The following is a 16086-nucleotide window of genomic DNA, read 5'->3' as shown; positions in this document are numbered from 1 at the left end:
CTAGCAACCCGGAATGCGCCTGCATTCACAGTTGGCTGACTCCTCGAAATGGTAACTATGTGTACCACCTGGTTTAACGTTAACTAACTCTATACCCACAAATCTATAATTATTACTAGGTATACAAACTGTCTTATCACAGTGGAAACTATGTATACCGTCTGCTTTAACTTTTCAAAATGCTTTGTTTGGTTCGTAAATACAAAATTACTGTTTCATATGAAGAATGTTTTACCGTAGTGGTAACTATGTATACCACCTGCTTTAACGAACAGGCTTGGCAACACAAAATGCGTTCATTTTATGTCCGGAGGTAAAGATTAGATAAATTCCTTTTGTGTAGGGACAATACAGATAATCATAATGTGCCACACTGACAGATGAGCCACTCTTTCACGAAGCTGCAGAGGAGTACCGTACGTATTCATTAGAACTCCTTGCAAGTTGGTCTACCTGCAGTTCAGTCTGAGTGCTTCCGAAAACCATCTAAGTGACGTATACAATAATAGTCTAACGCTGTGACTGCCTTATTAGCTAAATAACTATAAAATTCACTTTAATATTATACTTTCATCTACGACTATGTCTCCGAAATGGCCTCTTACCTTCAGTTTTCAGACTACAATTTTGTATCTATTGTTTATCTACCCTGTATGTGTGTGTTACATGTCCCACTCATCTTTTCTCCTTTGATTTGATGACCGTAATAAAATAAACTTCGCGACCTCGTGGTCATCACTCGTTCTTCATATCGGGATGTCCCGGATGCAGATCGGTTATGGTGACCGAGGATTTCCGTCATTTTTCCTTCAGTCCCTCCAGCCAAATTCAGGGATAGTATCTTAAAATAGGCCACGGCCGCTTCCTTCGATATAATTTCCAATTCATTAATCATCATAGCATTGACGCTATATAATCTAAGCTACTAACAGAGTTATTAAATAAACCATAAACAAATAAAAATGTTAATAAGATGGCCCTAATAATATTAGAAGCTCCTCATTAGGTAATGTAAAGTCCTCTCTCTTTGATCCTAATGTCACAACCAACAGGCTCTGTTCTTTCCTTAGGATAAGAGACCAATTTTCTTCAGCTGTATCGTCTGTGTGTGTTCGCCATCTTCCTCTTATAAAACAGACACTGCCAATTGCTCCAAAGGACAAGCGACCTCATGAATGACAATTTCACGCTGTTCAACGAGATAATGGTCACATATTGTCACACGGTAATGCACACGTGTTCACAGGGAAGCAGACATTCGATTATCTTGTCAAGAACTAGTGTTCATTGCCGTCATAATAAAAGCCATACACTGGGCCCTATCTGATGTAACTTCAATCCAATAAATGTACATATGAAACACGTGTTTCTTCATGTAGCTGCCATTAAAGCCGTGTTAGACAGCTGTTAGGAGGGTAACTTGAAGACGGGGGTGGGCGTGTCAATACGATGCAAGACCTCTACCTACAAAGGACAGCACAACCTATAAAACTGCTGACGTACATCCATGCTCCGGATTCGAACACACGACCCAAGATTTCAGATGATTAAAGTCTGTTTTAGACCGCACGGCCACTGTGATCTACGATCGAAATATGAAGCCAACAAACACTAATTTTAATAAGAGTCTCGTTTAAATATATTTTATTTAGTCTAATTAGTTGTCTGAGTATACAAAATTAAATAAGGCTGTGTATAATAATGCTTTACTGAGTGATGGGTTTATTTGAAGCTTATAGATAGCTGATGTACTCCCCATTTTACTGTTCTGTCCTTCTCCGTCGTCTGACGAATGCAGAATATCTGATAAGTAGTTGATTCATTGTGTCGCAATTCGAATTTATCACCCACAGTTAATTCATGTATGTGTGGAGTCAATATTGGGTGAATAACGCTGAATAATATTTTGTATGTTGTTTGCAAGAGTGATATAACCAACTAATTTGAACCCTTCTTTTCAATTTGTAAGTATTCAATTTTCCAATAGAAATTTTAATCTCATCAAAAGTAGACTTAGGTATTAATGGCTCACCTATGTTGAATGCAGTCTTCCTAAAATCAGCATCCATCTTGAGAAGCTAATAGTCGTTCAGATATTCAATAAATTACCTGTTTTTTTTTATGGAGTCCGAAGGTTCATTACCGAGTTCACAAGACGTGAACATTATCATCCTCGTCTTCCAAAACTGCAAACCTATTTAGATTTTGGCGTCTCCTGGGGTCTCGGGTTCGATTCCCGGCGGTGCCCGAATTTATAACTTGTGTTGGGCAAGGCCGTGGTCTAGGCAACACGGAGTTTTCCTCCGGGGGCTTCCCCGGTTTCTCCGTGGCATCCCAACAATTACTCCATTCACACACAGAAGAAGGCAATGGCAAACCACTTCTGGATCATCTGCCAAGAACGTATATGAACAGGTCCCAGTCCGAGAAAAGGAGGGAAGGATCCTGTTCATATGGGCCTGTCGTCAGACAGAACACTAAATAATAATAATAATAATAACCATTTCTTAACGTGCACATAGATACATATTTATGTTTTTTTTTTCCAATTTCATACCCCGTTTTCGAAATGTTGTGTGCCGTGATGCGTCTTTGACAAATTAAGCTGTACGAAAAGACCGGATATGAAGTAAACTTGAATATCGTCTTGTATCTACCAGAATGCGATCAGTACAATTCCAAGTATATTCATGAATTTTTCGATGTGAAAACATTACACCCTTGACTGGCTTTGTGACGTCGCAAAGTTCATTACTCTAACTCCATTTTGATGCTAGTTGTATGCAAAGTCTCGTTTACTATTACAGTTTACCTACTTCGTGTTGAAATGTAACAGAATTTGCATGCGGTACTCATAAATGATCACCGTTATCCTCTGTTTGACATTCATATGCAGAATACACATCAACGCCATCTTAGTATTGTATATTATACCCTACCACTACAAAATCTACCCTCATAATCACTGGCATATTTCCTTATGTGATAATTATAATTTCCATTTCAGTAGATAAAATGTACAATCGTCTGCTGGTTCAGTTCAACCCTTGTCTAATCTGGCCCATATGCCCACTGAGTTGTTGTTAACTCCTGCCCACCCTCGAATGTACTGTACCACCCTTTGTCGGTTATCCCCGATTGCTTATTCAATATATTTGCAGTTATCCCCCATATCTGAAGGCTTTCTCCATTTACAGTACGAGGACGCATTACGCCATGTTGACAAGGGATCAAATTATCATACGGTTTCTACTTCTTATTAAATTATTGTATATCTGTATACAATCTCAAGTCTTTTCACGAGCATTAGCAACTAAACTTCGACCTTTCTGTACGTAACAACTTAAGAAGAGCTAAATGAATTGTAATTAAATTTGAAATCAGGGAGTTTTGCTGATATTTGTCGATATATTTTTAAATTTTTGTTAAAATCGGACGAAAATGGCGGACACTTTACATAAAGACCTGATTTGTTTTGGTTCACAGAACAGGCGAATCCTCGCGTGGCAGATCACCAGCCGGGAAATATACCGATTATTTACTAATGTCAAAAGTTCAAATTCTGGCTAATGCACCAGTATCGTTACGCTACGTACGCATTTCCTAACTTGTTTTGTTATTGTTACTTACTATGTGTTCATTGATTCTTGCAGACCAGATATTCTATTTCTAGTTTCTAGAAATGTTGCTGGTTTGTACTGTTCAGATTATCTTATTATTATTTTGATCGGATTCTGTAACCATTACAATTTAACCTGCTATATAACGTTTTATCAATCTTTGTGAAACGTAAATCGGAGGTCAACAAATGTAAACCATTAAACCTATAACATTGAAGCACAAGTTTGATTAATTAAGTTGTATGAAAGTAACACGAAAGGTAAACAGGAACAAAAATGTTTTAAGAAGAATTTTGATTGATAACTTAATTTTATTGATATAAAAATAACATTGATGTAAAGTAATACATTACACTCCAAAAACAGAAAATATCAATGTTCGTGACTTACCAGACGCAGGGCTGGATTTATATTTTTTGTATCTAATAATATGAAGATTATACAACTATTGTACGAAGCTTAGAGTGGAATTATAATTAGGATGGGGCATGATGCTTCCTATATTCACAACGTTTGGACTGTCAGGAGTGAGGTAAAGGATAATATGCTGAAAAATCTGTATTAGATCCGTTCGGTCTTGAACCCAAGACCTTCTGCACGGAAGGCCAATGCCTTACCGTATTAATTCTGCCACTCTCTGTTAAACCCCACCATCGAACAGATGATAGTCATCCGCCATCAAGATAGAGGCTCTTAAACAGGAAGTGACAAATCTGATGACCTAAATTAGACGCGGACGGGGAAGGAGGGCACTGAAAGGTCGAATTATTAGTGGTTATGTTGTTTTATTTTCTTTGTGGGCTTTAATTTGTGACGTCATGAGGTGGTATGGCTTTGAATGGCAATGAATTGGGGAGAGAAAAATCAGCCTGATTCTTTCTCTCTTAACTGTTGACGAGAGTTTTAGCTGAGAATAGACATGCATGAGAGCGAATACAATGCACAGAAACAAACGCTGTGAAGACAGTTTTACGGGTCTGCAGATCGATTCTAGACAGAGTCGACGGCAAGTAATTCTGTCTGTCTCTCTCTTACACCTTCCCCTTTTCATTTTTTTTTCCGTTCAGTTACTCAGCTAGTAGGTTAGTACGAGTAAGTCAGTAAATAAGTTATTAGTGTGTTCGTTTCTCCATTTAAAGATACTTCCTCAACTGCGTTTGGAAATTTCCTCGAACTGAAGAGCGTAGAAGGAACATTTGCGTGAGAAGACCGAGAAATCAAACAAAAACATCAAAACAACCGTTCTCCGGGTCTAGAATCGAACCCGGGTCCTTCCGATTTATATTGACAAATTATGTAAATTGCATACGTAAAGCTTTTTTTTATGCTGAGGAAGTCTTCGTGCGACGTGTCTCGAATCGCTGCATAATTCTGACTGCAGCCAAGGTAAATCTCTCCCATACGGAGTGCTAAAGGAGAAGAAAAGTTTAACTCTTTCTGTGTTATGAACGAGATTTCGCGTCCTAGGGATAACTACTTCTTCTGTAAATAATGAAGTTAAACAATCTTAGCAGAAAAATGTTTCATCTTTTCCCTTGTTAATTATAATTATTTGTGGAATTTTATCAAGATTCACCTAAGTTACCATAATTATGATTCCTATATACAAACAAAACAAAGCATATTTATTAAATAAAACTTAACATAACTTAAGTATTTAGTAAAACGAATGTACCAAATAAATTTATCAATCTATTTAACTGATATTAGAAATTAAAAAATAACAATTGTTAAATGATAAATTTTACAGTTTACATATCACATTTTTATAGGAAGAAATTTCTTAGCTTCGTTTTAACTTTCATATACGTGCCAACAAAATGTGTTTACATGTCACCTCTGGTACACAAGCCAGTGGTTTGTCGTCTCTGCCTTTATCTGTCTTTAGAAATACATTTGTTTTAGTGCGCACCTGCAGTAACCATAGTAATAACTAATCATGTAAGACGAGCTAGTCCAAGGTAACTCGGTCTCCTTCTACTTATGTTTCGTGGCGACACAGCTATATTTGCGTCATGGCTTTCTTTGCTATAAATATTTCTGGATGCCTTATATATACAAGCTTGGATGTTTTTTTAAAAAAAAGATTCAATCAGAATGAGCTAGCACGGAAAACAGCAGACAAATATCAATGCCCTGAACGGAATTTGAACCGATAGATCCAACAAGACAAATTCCTATTTGTAGTATTTGTGAATATGATGATGGATGTCTTCAGGGTTGAGACGCCGTGTAGCCTGGTGAAAGTTTACCAGCAAGTACCCTCAGAAACGTTGGTAAATTTCTACCAGAAGAAGGACATTTTCAAGTTCCTATTTCCTCAATTCTTTTTATGGGGGTATTTTGAAACGATTGCAAAGTCGTCCGAAGGAAAACGAGTATAGCCGGAGGTAGCCGACTAATTTAGTCTGAACTAAGTCTCCGTGAAGGGTACTTGTTCAGTTATTAGCATAAAAAGTGGAGAAGAAAGGAATAATGATAATCCACTCCATCACATCAAGGTGTACCGATTACTTTGACGACTTTTAGGAAACATCCGAACGTGCATGACGCGACTTTCGACTCAGTTAATTTCTCGTAAAAGAACTCTCGTAAATAAAGGGAATATGAGCCCTCGCGTCTCAGACCATGAAATAGGTCATCGTGTACCTTCTTAGGGACTTCTGGATATCACGGGAAGAAACAACTCTCGAGACAAATATTGAAGTTTTATATTTAAAGGAGTTTGTTGAGGCGATTAGAACAGGCTTTGTACTGACGGTGATTAACCTAATGACGCAATAACATCAGCGATTCTCCAGACTAGTTAATCAACTATCAGCTTTTCAAGGAGAAGCTGTGCACAGACAAACAAAATCGAACACATGTTTCAAATAAAACGTGAGTTTTGGCCTTATTAGATGGATTTGAAAGATAGTTTTTTAAAGCTACTCTTAGTTTGTCTATCCGTCTGTCTGCAAATAACAAACGTTAAAACTACTTGAGACTGCTTATGAAACTATGTGAACTAAAAGTTGCTAAGCCGTCTTTATCTAAATCGACTTCCACGTTGTTGGTCACTACAGGCAAACGCAATGAATGTAAAGAACATTCTTTGTACTAGAATTGTTGTTTATCAAGTATGTAGATTAAATGGCGTTAAATACCAATAAAACTTTTATAAAGCGCACGATACTATCCCAGTATTTATCTGATGCACCTTAGTAAAACCATGAAAAACAACTATAAGTATATCTAGAAGCCCTGCCGAGATTTGGACCGGGATCCGTCTGAAAATAGAGCAATGGTTTCACTCATTACATCCAGACGCTATAATTTAGTGCCATTTATAGATCAGAAAATTAGTTTTAAATCGTCCTATTGTGTCATCAATAAAAGACCCACATGAGTCACATTGGAGTGAGCGATGTATGACAATCTAATTCTTCAAGATAAGCCCCCGGAAAGCTTCAACCGTTACTTTGTTAGGCATGCAATTGTGGCGATGCGGGCTACCAGTGTTGCGTCAGCCGGTCACCCTTCCACACTCGCGGGAACAAGGAAAAACTTTCCTAACTCATTTAGCTAACTTAAAATAGTGACTTGAGAAATTTGCCCCTAAGAAATATGTTACGATATCCAGCTGAAAACAAAACGATATAGAATGTGTGCAAATGTTTTGTTCATTTAGCACTTATTTCAAAAATTGCAACAAAAACAACAATAATAATAGGCCTAGTAAATGTGTTCATGGCCTAGAGATGTAAGAGGTAGGCTTATGTTATTAAGTCTGCACTGGCTTGAAGTAAACCTGATCTTCGTACGTCACATCCTGTCGCATCAGAAGTGACGCTCTAAAGACCACTACGTGATAGTAGTAATAACATCTAACATGAAGTATGAGCTAAAATTTAATAACTTTATTCACAATTTAACAAGTTTTAGGTACATAAATTCTATCTTTAAGCTCTCCGGCCCGCGGTCACTCAAAATAACGCCATCCGACCCCTGCGTAGAAATAATTTATCGTTCCTAGTATAATTTAATAGAGTAAGGCTCTGTACAATAAAGTTAATCAACTGAACCTTTCTTAATTATTGGGCGAATGTTGTGTAATCATTGGATGATAAGGCAACAAGAAGTGGTCCTTCAGCTTAACGGTTGGGACGAAATTGGACTTTTGCAGATTCAGTGGGGAAAATAGGTGTAGATGTGTGATGGCAGGATCTTGTGAACACGGTAATGAATCTTCCAGTTTCATAAAAGCGGGAACTTTCTGAACCAGAAAAGTTACTATGGTGTTATCAAGACGGATTCTTCTCCATCTGTTTAGTTATTTGGATAATTATTTTATTAGACATTAATAACTTTACTTATTTTGTTTTCTGTTTGTTAACATTTTTAATATAGTTGGTTTAGTTGGATTTTGTCATAATTTAACCACACTTACTGACCCGATGTTTCCAATCTACATTAACAGTTGTCTCACCTGGGAAATTTCAGTGTCACCAAAAATGTAGTTTTGCCTTGTTCTAGCTCGCTGCTGAAGAATATTTCAGTCTCAGTGTATTAAGTAGCCGTGCGCAGGCAGAGATTTCAGTCAGCACCTTGACTACGGCACTACTACTTAGGACACGGAGACAGCAAAGTGTACGTATCCAAGTGAAGTTCACAGGCGCACTGAAATGTTCAGCGAAAATAGTCCCTTGTATCTGAAACCTCCGTCAACCATCCCTGCTTCCGAAGAGAGTTTACTTACTTTCACAAACAAGATAATCCCGAGACAGTGATTCATTTGCTACATACAATTGTCCGACTTAACACGGGTCCAGATTCCAGTTTCTTGTAGAATATAGAACTAAGTCCGAAGTTAATGTTATTATTACATGAGTTTCGAAAGGTTTCTAACTGTGGTCGACTAATTACACGACAAATATGTTGGGCCTTGCCCTCTGTCTGAGGTATATTTAATATGAAGCCTAAGATGTTTCCGTACAAAGGAAGAAACAAGAAATGAATACAAGAAAGTAACAGAGAAGTACAGACAATCCGTAGATCTGACTAAAGCGTATATTTGAGAAATAAGGATTGGAGATGTGGACTGAACTGGATCAGGATAGATTCTGCTGCCAAATTTTTATTTTATTTCTTCTTGATTTATTTATCGAGGCTTTAAATTGTTCAGATTAAAAAGCGTCGAAATAATTAGAAAGCATTAGCAAGGCAGCAGTGGTGGCTAATTTATGGCAATATCCCGCTTCTTCCTGAAGAAACTGAGTATAAACACGAAAAATCTACCAGGATAGCCCGTCTCCGCGTTAAGATTTGAATGAGTTCTCGAACAGGAGGCAGGAGAGCTAACCAATTGACTCTGGAATTTCATGCAGAGCTATTGTGAACACTGTAATTAATTTTTGTGTTTTATAAATACGAGAATTAATATAACCACAAGTTTTCTGAGAAAGAATCTCCACCACGGCGTAGTTTAATAATTATTCAGAATATTTAAGCAGCAACTTCCAAATTTCAGATTATTTATTTTAATCCTGATGTCGTCTTTGAGCAAATTTGGATAGAGTAAAGCCTTAAAAGCAAGTCTATGTTTATTTAAATACACGTTTTATGCATCTCTTGAACATAAAATAAATGTGTAATAATTAATGATGTCCTTGGTCATGTCTAATCTTAGGAAGTCGTGATTAAAGGATTTCGATAAAATTTTGTGTTAGAGAGTTGTACTAACATTTCCATTTGGTGAATAATTTTAGTGCATTAAGATTGACAATAACAAATGCTTTATACGTAGTCCCAATTGGAGTTTATCACCTTTCTGGAAGAAGACAAACTTTTGAAGCTCCTGACTATGGAATTTTATTAATTCTCCTGTTCTTTATCTTTCTTGGGAAAGAATACGAGTTATTGAAAGAACACAAAGTAATAGTATACGGTAATAATACTTTCGTCTTTGCAGTATTACTATTGGTTCGTTGGTTGACATCAAATTTTGTGCAGGATTGGTGTGGTGGAACCACTGCGTTTACCTTAAATACAGCGATCAGTGAAATCATTTTCAATTATTAAGAAACCTAGTTATATTCCACAAAGAATATGTTTGTATCCTGGAAACTGAATGAACAAAAGTTGTAACACGTTCCCTCAAGAAGCGAGCTACTATTGACGTAATTGCTCTGTTACAGTTGCTAATAACACAACAAATGCGAGCTTCAGAAGAATACATTTTTAAATATACGTCATAATATAAGAAAGACTACAAATAATCCCCTGTAATACGTGTTTATTCTTCTGTATGTGCATAAATCATGTAATTTGGTTGTAAAATATAAGATCCTCTAGATAAAACTGTGATCGATAGTAATAATAATAATAATAATAATAATAATAATAATAAATAGTGCTAACTGTAAGTGGGAAGACTTCAAAATGGCTAAAGTAAAGACCAAATCAGCATCAACAAAATATCTGGACTGCAAAAAGAATTTAGTCTGCCATATTGACAAAGTGCAGAAAGACATTGTCTAGGGTAATGAAATATCCCACAAACAGACGGCAACCAGGAACAAATGTCGACTATTGAAAAGATGGTTAGTAAACGTGGGATGAGCTACTCAAAGAAGGGACGGAATCCTTGGCAGCTTGTTGACAATATTAATGAGCTTAAGTATAATATTATAGCCTGCATATGTGGAATTAGTATTCCAAAGAATTAAACCATAAATGCCTTTAAAGTAGATCTGACTGTAGAATAAACCAGAGGATTAATGTATATTGGGATTCCATATGGTGTCTGCTGTGTGGATGCTGTTTGATGATATGCAAAGGTGTTCGAACCGTGAACGTTATAACGAGCATTATGTTGTAATCTTGAATGAGATGCCCATTAGAACGGTCACAAACCGAAATCCCTTCATGACATAGTTTATCATCAGCCCGCTATCTTCTTCGTTGGCTGAAAAAAAGAAAAATTCTTTCTGTAAATTACAAAACTCAAGAGGTTTAGGGTTCAATTCTCAGAAGGACCACAGATTTTTCTGTCCAGAGACCGGGGAATCTTCTCCCGAGTGATATCACTCAACTCAATCTAGTGCTGAGGTTAAGAATGCGTGGAGCTATACATTTACTCCCAACCTCGGGAAAGGACCCCGTTACCCATCAACTGATGGTAGGCTGGGAGGGCCCAAAGCTTGTATGGACACAGAGACTAGAGGAAAACTCCTCCGCCCACGTTGGGGATCGAACCCCGGTCGTCTAGTCCGTAGCTAGTCACTTTTCTGACAGCTACCCCGGCTCCAGACTACAAATATAGGGGAAAAAAGAATAAAATAGGAAAACATTATTCTTGAAAAGACGTAAAAACATCTCCTGCTCCTTTCATTAATATTATCGCACTTTGTTATTTATTCCTCCATTTATACGCCCTTTACGATGTAAAGTAGCTTCAGCTTTAAGTCTAAGCGAGAGACCGTGCAGCTGGCTTCTGTCTCCAAGATGCTGGATCTTTCTAGTAAAGTTTGTAATTACTCAGCTGGTCAAGAATTTTCCCGCATTTATGAAGCCTGAAAACTCATTATCGTATTTACAATTTCTCACCATTCGATTCCGTCCCCAGCCAGTTAAATGCAGCAAATTCCTTGACACATTGTTCATATATGATCGGTTTAAACATTCCCATCTAAACCTAGATCTTCTAAGAGGTCTCTTTCTTTGACAATTTTCGATAAAGATTTCGTTTTCAATTATGTTCTCCTCGTGTGACACATGTCCCAGACGACCTCTGCAGTTACTAATCGTGAATGCAGACAGACTGTGGACGTTCGTGTCAGTTATTATGTATAATTAAGCAATTTGCATCCATAACCCTTGCTTCAGACTCGTTTGGTATGACGACCTCTTGTGGGATACTGGCAGTGTAGGGCGACTACGTTTTGAAAATAAAAGACCCCAAGAGTGGAAATATGGAGTACAGATAGCTACGTCCGAATACTTTCTTTACCTATGTGCATGATGTTTAACTACTGTTGATAAAAATCTATTTATTCGTGTGTATCTTAACGCTAAAACCATATGCATAAATGAAAGTTAAGAAGTCTTAATATAACCTGCAGTAACATATACGTCTATCGTTAGAAACAAAAGCTAATTACGGATAGAAAAATGAATTTAATTACCGAAATTTTCTCCAGTGTCACAATATTAAACATATTTCTTATAAAGATTGTTCATATTGATTAGATCTATGTTTTTGACGTAAATACGTCTATAAGGAAGGGTCATTCGGTAAAAATGTGTTACGAAAAAGGGAAACGAAAAAGTGTAACTTCATTGTTATGTTACCTAGGAAACCTCATCTGTTTACTCGGCATTGTTGTTACCTATAAAACATTTCATTACATTACATTCAGCTACCACAGACCCATTTCAAGCGTAACTAATTCAAGTTGATTAAGCAATGTTTTAATCAAACTTATCTCAATTGTAAAGCATGTATAAAGTAAATATTTAGAATAAAGCCAATATATAAACTTCCTTTCCGTAAAGACGTATTTACGTCAAATTCTCCGGAACCTTGGTTCCACTGTCACTTTTTGTTATGAACAAATTTTCTTGTATGATGAGCATTTTTAGGCTTTCGTAACTCCACGGATAGTCTGTTAAAATAGCTTTGTCTGTGTACCCATAGGCATGAAATGACCCGAGAACAGATAAAACAATTTTTGATTATATGATAGTGGATTAATTAATTACTCATCGCCCTGATGATGGAGGCAGCAAGGAACTTTGAAACGTCGGTAAACTTATACCAGACTACACGGTTCACCGACACAGAAGACAGCTATCTTCACGTTCTAGAGTGTACATTATATTTTAGTGTGTGTAATAATAGTGAACAATGAAGTGTTAAAATATACTGCTTATTCATTCAGTACATTGTTCTAACTTCCCACCAAATTGAATACGTATTGACTAGCAGTGAATATCTATACGTCAATTTAATAATGTTTATTAGTTTATAATGGAATATTTAATAGTAATCATAAGTTAGTTGTTCGGTTTTATGGAAAGATTTAGTTCCACGAATAACCTAAAAGTGAACTAGTTTCATGTCATTACATTTACAGGCAATTCCTTCTGCCGAAAGCGCTTCTTACTCTCACAGTCATGTTGATGTGATCTTCAAGTTATATTATACTGATATGGAATGAATTTACATTCGCTCGACAACGTTTAGTTTAGTCCTTTCCTAACCTCAAAATAAATTTAATCGAAATTCGTTCATTATAATAAAGTGGGGCAAAAATGCACATTTACTGTTCATATGGGCTTGGAAGATGAAGTACTGGACCAATATTAATAATTTTCGATCGAAAAATACTAAAAATGTCACTCAGTTCAGAAGTGACAAATGAGATATTTTACCCCATATGTGTGGCAAGGGTGCTATCATAATGGGGCAAATGTACTCGAGTAGAATAAAATATTTGCTGCAATAATAGTTTTGATGACATTGTCTAATGTTGATTTTTTAATGCGGGTTACGCCAGTAGTTTCCTGCTCCCCGTTTTATTTTAGACTTGCATGTAGGTCGTATTTGAAAGGAGAACTTGTTAAGATTTCAAATTATTTTTCCATTAGTCTTCTTTATTCTCCCGTTCTCTCATGGAATGGGACAATAAAGGGGAATTCTGTGGTTCATTTTCGGCGGAGGTTGGGTTGTCGCTTGAAGCTGATCTGCTATATTAGTTAAAAGCCCGCGAACGTTCGTCCCGTTCTGTTGTACGAACTCTTGCCCTGCACTGCAATACTGTACTTTAAGATTTGCTGTCAACAACAAGCAATTTTGCTTACTGACTGCGGTAGGGTAATACACTTTTAAAAATCAGTTTCTAAATCCTGTAATAGGTTTACAAACTTCATGTCACATTTACAAAACAGTACATCAAAATGCTAAAAATTACATCTTACCCCATTTATCAAGACTGTCTTTCAAGGATGCACTTCAAAATACTATGCTCCACTTAGGAGTTACAGGAACTATCACTCGGATCAGTCTCAATATTGCCAACTGCCACGATGTTTACATACAAAACCCTCAATGCATATTCTTACCCGTGTAGTCCTACTTTCCCCACATTACGTTAATCTATGTCAGAGATTAAGCATTTTCTCCCCATTATGTGATCATTATACGCTGTTGGTGCAAAGAAGGAATCGAAACGGGTGGTCAGAGTTACCAAATACAACTAATTCACTGGACACCACTTGGAACACCTGGAATCTATAAAGCGACAGAAGGAAAGAATTGAACGACCAGGGCTTGGAATTACTGACAGTTATGAAGTAGAAAATTGAGAACTCCCAACAAAAGACAACACGTGTGGAACTTGACAATGTTGGGTTCCAAAGTTTATCTTACTAGGGCTAGAATGTAGGCGACGATACTTCGAATGAATTGAACCGGAAGTGACGCAATGCTAGAAGTGAGTATGTGAACAGGAGAGTTTTAAGTAGTCCTAATTGGTGGACATGGAACTCGTCAGTGTATGGAAGTGCATAGAACGTTAACTCCCCCCCCCCCCCCTACAGCGTAACAACTGAACTCGTTTCAGATTTTTGCTCGGGAAGCCCTTCCATCACTGACTCGACAATTATCACAGGGCAGACCCTGACATTTTTTCTTGGTGAAAAACCGAAACAAAAATAAAAGCCAGGCGTCTCGGATTCGATTCCTGAACGGATGGGAATTTTTCTTTTCGTTATCGTGGCCAAACCATCTATGGAATCTACCCAGTCTCCTGCTCAATGGGTACCCGGGGCACTTTCAATAGGGTTTAGTAGCCACTGCATAAAATTGGCCATTCATCTCCTGAGATATGAGAACAGTTTTACAACTTTATACTGTAGCTGCCTTCATGACATGGTGCTTCAGCATAGGAGACACTTTACATTATTGATAGGATACTGTATTATGGAATGAAGTCTCTCAGGTGATGTCTTATTAAAAAAATAAATAAACTTACATTTTGGTTTTGATTTTTATAGATGTGGTTTATCATGTGAAAAAACATAGTGATCACAAAAATTTCAGATTTTATATTGGATTTTTGCTTGCATTGTCAATCAAACTCCAGTAATTCTGTACCATCACATCTTTTGATTCCACCAGTCTGATGAAAGGATTCCTTATTCAAGAAAATACCACGAACAAGCTCATTACCATGCATAAATGATTTTTACGTCCAATGACTTAAGCTAATTACTTTTAGGAAAGATAGGTTATGTATTCATCATATCTAGTGTGTCATATTTTCATAACATTAGCCACTAGATGCTTAAAAATGTAAATACATGACAATCTCAAAATGGTTATAAAATTTTGGGTGTAAAGTAAGATTAAAATAAGTAATCTGGGAAACCAATGTATATATGATAGAATATTAAATTTGTCATAGAATAATATGTTGTAACTGGATTATATTGGGATTTTGCTTGTTACGAAGCCTACATTTCAGACTAAAATGTAGTGGAAGTAGGATAATGAAGCAGCAACTGATGTTCTTATAAGAACTACGTTTAAATACACATGTACATTTCTATCATGAGTGTACTTTTTTTAAAGTTGGCCAATTATAAAGGCTGAAAAACCCATGATCTGAATATTAAAATTATATTCATATCTCAAAGACATTCTACATCTCCTTGAAAAAAATCAATACATAAAGAAATCCCATTTATGAAATATAAAAGTACTGAATATCAAAACAGATGGAACTGATATATATTATTAGGCTACTGATGTTTAAAATAATTATTGACATCTTTTACTACCGTTAAGTTTTCTTTAATAAAATACAGAGGACAGAAGGCATTTGAAAGAAAGTCAGTATCATCTTAGAAATATATACAAAATTCAGATACAGAACCAGAAAGGAAGAGATCACTTATAGCACGTGTTCACACAGCAGGATATTATTAAGTTGGCTCTTAAGGAAATATGCTGTGGACCAGATTCACTACAAGGAGAGGTTCTCAGGAACACCTTAATAAAACTTTTGAGTTCCAAAAACATGTGATATAATGACTAGCTGAGTGACTATCAGCTTATCAAGAAAAACTCTGCCCTAAGAAGTTGGTAAGTACACTGACTGGTATCCTCATATGCTTAAATGTTTTTCTTATTTAAGATGTCATCACACTAAACACATGCACTGATATCTATAAAACAGAAATATATGTAAAATTAGATACTAATTGTTTCACAAAATAATTAATTAAAATTAAAACTTACCTGTTGGAGACCTGAGCTGGAGTGTGGCACACTTCCACCTATTTGACAGGGAATGAAAAGACACCTGCATTTTTTCATACCAGTTCCCCCCTCTGTACCCACCCACTAACTGCCATCCTTTGCTATCCTCTTGTATCCACAGGTGTTACCTCTGCCCCTCTCCTCTGCCCCACATCACAAACA

General features: G+C 36.6%; 1 long non-coding RNA gene across 1 annotated transcript; it reads right to left on the bottom strand.

Annotated features, from left to right (window-relative positions):
• Positions 1-6317: 6317 nt before the first annotated feature.
• Positions 6318-16027, bottom strand: LOC110838967 (uncharacterized). Its single transcript, XR_002546291.2, has 2 exons — positions 15904-16027; positions 6318-10566 (listed from the first exon to the last, which is right to left on the bottom strand). It is a non-coding gene; the product is annotated as an uncharacterized LOC110838967 (long non-coding RNA).
• Between the last annotated feature and the right edge of the window lie 59 nt (positions 16028-16086).

This window comes from Zootermopsis nevadensis, unplaced genomic scaffold (assembly GCF_977971745.1).
Source record: "Zootermopsis nevadensis isolate Lab colony 2312 unplaced genomic scaffold, Znev_1.0 Znev_ptg000017l, whole genome shotgun sequence".
NCBI classification, from domain to species: Eukaryota; Metazoa; Arthropoda; class Insecta; order Blattodea; family Termopsidae; genus Zootermopsis; species Zootermopsis nevadensis.
The sequence above is the reverse complement of the archived record's forward strand: the minus strand, read 5'-3'. Positions and strand labels throughout refer to the sequence as shown.